Raw genomic sequence first — 3,937 nt, 5'->3', positions numbered from 1 at the left:
ATGAAGAGCCGTGAAGGATGATTGGCCAGGAAGAGATGTAGACTTCACGCTGTTTGGTGGAGCAGAGCCGCATGGAGAAGTAATTAGACAAAGCTGGAGATGATGGTCTCCATGTTGAATTTTCGTTTAAACTTCATGTTTGAGAACCAAGGATTATCTTGAAGAATCTGGAAATGAAGTTAAGTTAGTCTCGGAACTAACTTAGGTAATAATCAGTACACCTTTAGACAACCATTCACAATGCAAGATCAGATAAAATATTATTTTAATAAAATAATGTTTTAAAGAATGATCTGCTGCATAAAATCAAACTTCTGAATGACTATTTCTCAACGGTGTCTCATTAGCTGCCTTTATTTATTAAATAATATTTCAAGAAATATTATTAAGGAAATGGTAAAATATTTGAGGAAATAATTTGGAAAAGAGCCAGATCTTTCTGGAGAAATGGGGCTTAATGGTGTTTGGCGCCTTGTTCTGTTGGCCGGCCAACTACACAGTTACTGCCATACCCACGGTGATGCGGTCCTGCTTCACCTTCCGTCCGATCAGGAAAACTGCTTCACTCGGCGTTGTAGAGACAAGGTCTCTGCTGGGAATACTCTATAACACAGTTTGATCTGTAGAACTCAGAGAGAAAAGTCAAGCCACACTTATACCTTAATTATCCAGTTCATGAATGAATCTACATACATCAGGAATCTAATACAGTAATACAGAATCTACAGTAATTCAACAGTGATTGAACAGTAAGTCGTTCGTACTTAACTTAGTGCATATGATCGATGATCGTATGACACTCTTGGATCCAGTTTGAAGAGTTTATGTCTGTTTGCCAGTGTAGCCCACCTATACCCATCTAAAGTAGGTAGGGGCCCCTGAGTTCGTTAAACCAATTAACTTGACTTACAACTCGTAACTCTAATAAACATATCCTACAACTTCTTTATACACTCTTGTGTTTTAAACCTATGTTGAGTCTCACTCACCTTAGAGTAACAGGACACTAGCACTTTAGGTTCTTTCTGCTAATAATATGGCTCTGAGAAAGAATAAAACTCTGAATATACTGTAAAGCAATATACATGCAAAGAAATATCCAAACTATTCCTTATTCAAATACTATTTTACCAGAAATAATCAAACACACACAGGAATAAAGTTTAAACTTCTGAAACATATATTAAACACCATAATAATTTCACAGAATTATAACAATATTTCAGTCTTTCCAGAACCTATGTAAACTAAAGTGGGCCCACAATTCAAGGTCTACCTAAGCCGGCAAATAATTAACTAAAATATAGTCCAAGAAAATAAACCCCACGTTGCAGGCCTGATGTGATGGTGAAGCGTGAAATGTGATACCTTGCTCCAAAAAGAAAATCTTAAACCCTCGTGGAATTTCACCTGTCCTTAGTCCCAGTCAGGAAGAAGATGATGGTGCAGGATGTGGTCAGCTCCTTTACCAGTCTCTTGGTCCACAGGAATCAGCAGGCAGCAGGAAAGTCCAGTGAAGAAGGCCAGTGAAGTTTTCCAGCAGTCATATACACTATCAGTGTAAGCTCATTTCTCTGCATTAGGCTTAACTCTTGAAGCTCCCACGACAGAAACATGAGCTAAGTCTTCTTCTGCTAGCCGATTTAGCTTACAGTACTCCAAGTCCATCCACTCTGTTAATGAATGCTAATGCATTAGCGAACAATAAATAAAAACTCACAACTACTGTACAGCAAATTCCAGGTTGAAATAATCACAGTAGCTTCAAACTTAAGGGTAGAGAAGCGTCAGACTATCGAGTTGAAAAGTCTAAAATATCAGCAAACACCCGTTTTTCATATCTTTGCCACGTTTCTTTTCCAGCGCGGTCAAGCTCTCTCCTGCTGTAGATTACTTCCTGGTCTTTGACCAATCACGGACTGGTAAATTTGTTTGGCTCTACGCCCCTTCCTCTTATAAACATGAGCTCTTCAAAACAAAATATAATGAAGATTACATATTTATAAAAACGTGTTTAAACTACATATTTGTAAATTCTTTAACTTCTTATACCATAGTATTTTAAGTACTTACAAGCACCGTTTTTTAAACTTATTTATAACAATTTTAACATATATAAGACCACATTTTTAACACAGTCTAAATTATTACTCCTTTCATGAACTTAATTCAATCCAAAATACCTTTATTTTGGACTGGGTTACACCAGCAAAGAGACATTAGCGAGCTGGGTCTCTCTGTCCAGGCCCTTGGGTGACCCACGTAAAAGAGATTGATTCCTTGGAACGGGCGTGCTTTTATACAGACAGTGGCATCAATGTCATCGTTTTTAAGGCTGATTTGACCCACATGCAGAGAACACTCAAACAGAGAAATGTTTAAAGAATTTATTAACAATTTGTGAAATGTACAAGGAGTGAAGTTTCCAGGAAGGCCGTCTGACTGGAAGGGAAAACAACAAGGTAAGTTCAGATCGGGATACAGACTTGCTAATTCTGGGGTTAGGCTTACTATTCGGGTGGAACGATCCGCCAGGAGGGAGATTGTTGCTAATCTGGGACAGTGAGGTAGTTCTGATTCCGTTGGGGCTTCTTGATGATCCAGGAAGAACCGTAGGAGCGTGGACAGGGTTCGCTTAACCAGACAGAGAGGTATCCAAGGCGGTCCGCTGCATGGAATGAATCCAGAGTCCAGACTGTGAACAGAGGTTTTCTTGAGATACCAAACAAGGAGCAGAGCTGAGGTGCCTAAGACAAGGTAAACAGACTGTTAGTAAAAATCCTCATAAAACAATCACAAGATACAAGGTAATATGGCCAGGGAGTACTACCACGAAGGGCAAAAACACTCAGGCACAGAAGTGCAGGTGAGCCGCCCTCATATAGTCCTCTGAACTGATGAGTCAATGAAGAACACCTGTCACACCTTCGGTCCTCCAGCTCCACAGCCCCTAGAGGTGGAAAAAGGAAGCAGCAGGCACAGAGGCAACCAGACTCTGACAATCATGGGAAGTACCCCTTTCCCTGGCTGTGCCAGAAGTAGGTTAATGCAATTTATTTTGAAAGTTCCAGAAAAGTCTGTACCGGATTTTAATGTTGCAATCCATGGCTGTGGGTCCCATCAGCTACCTCCGCCTTTGTGCAAGGAAGGACAGAAGGAGCACTGCCAGAGCCCTGCAAAATGACCTCCAGCAGGCCACAAATGTGCATGTGTCTGCACAAATGTTTAGAAACCGACTCCGCATTTGCCAGAGAACACCAGGATTGGCAAATTCACCACTGGCCCCCTGTACTCTTCACAGATGAAAGCAGGTTCACACTGAGCACGTGTGACAGACGTGACAGAGTCTGGAGACACCGTGGAGAGCAATCTGCTGCCTGCAACTTCTTTCGGTATGACCGGTTTGGCAGTGGGTCAGTAATGGTGTGGGGTGACATTTCTTTGGAGGGCTGCACGGCCCTCCATGTGCTCGCCAGAGGTAGTCTGACTGCCATTAGTTACCGAGATGAGATCCTCAGACCCCTTGTGAGACCATATGCTGGTGCGGTTGGCCCTGGGTTCCTCCTAATGCAGGACAATGCTAGACCTCATGTGGCTGGAGTGTGTCAGCAGTTCCTGCAAGATGAAGACATTGAAGCTATGGACTGGCCCACCCGTTCCCCAGACCTGAGTCCGACTGAGCACATCTGGGACACCATGTCTCGCTCCATCCACCAACGTCACGTTGCACCACAGACTGTCCATGAGTTGGTGGATGCTTTAGTTCAGGTCTGGGAGGAGATCCCTCAGGAGACCATCCACCGTCTCATCAGGAGCATCTCCAGGCGTTGTAGGGAGGTCATACAGACACGTGGAGGTCACACACAATACTGAGCCTCATTTTAACTTGTTTTAAGGACATTACATCAAAGTTGGATCAGCCTGTAGTGAGTTTTTC

At 42.5% G+C, this 3,937-nt stretch overlaps 1 long non-coding RNA gene across 1 annotated transcript; it reads right to left on the bottom strand.

Annotated features, from left to right (window-relative positions):
* Positions 1-2,373: 2,373 nt before the first annotated feature.
* LOC124856129 lies at positions 2,374-3,083 on the bottom strand. The gene is made up of 2 exons (XR_007035258.1): positions 2,512-3,083; positions 2,374-2,442 (listed from the first exon to the last, which is right to left on the bottom strand). It is a non-coding gene; the product is annotated as an uncharacterized LOC124856129 (long non-coding RNA).
* Positions 3,084-3,937: the final 854 nt, after the last annotated feature.

This window comes from Girardinichthys multiradiatus, chromosome 20, assembly GCF_021462225.1.
Source record: "Girardinichthys multiradiatus isolate DD_20200921_A chromosome 20, DD_fGirMul_XY1, whole genome shotgun sequence".
Classification (NCBI taxonomy): domain Eukaryota; kingdom Metazoa; phylum Chordata; class Actinopteri; order Cyprinodontiformes; family Goodeidae; genus Girardinichthys; species Girardinichthys multiradiatus.
The sequence above is the reverse complement of the archived record's forward strand: the minus strand, read 5'-3'. Positions and strand labels throughout refer to the sequence as shown.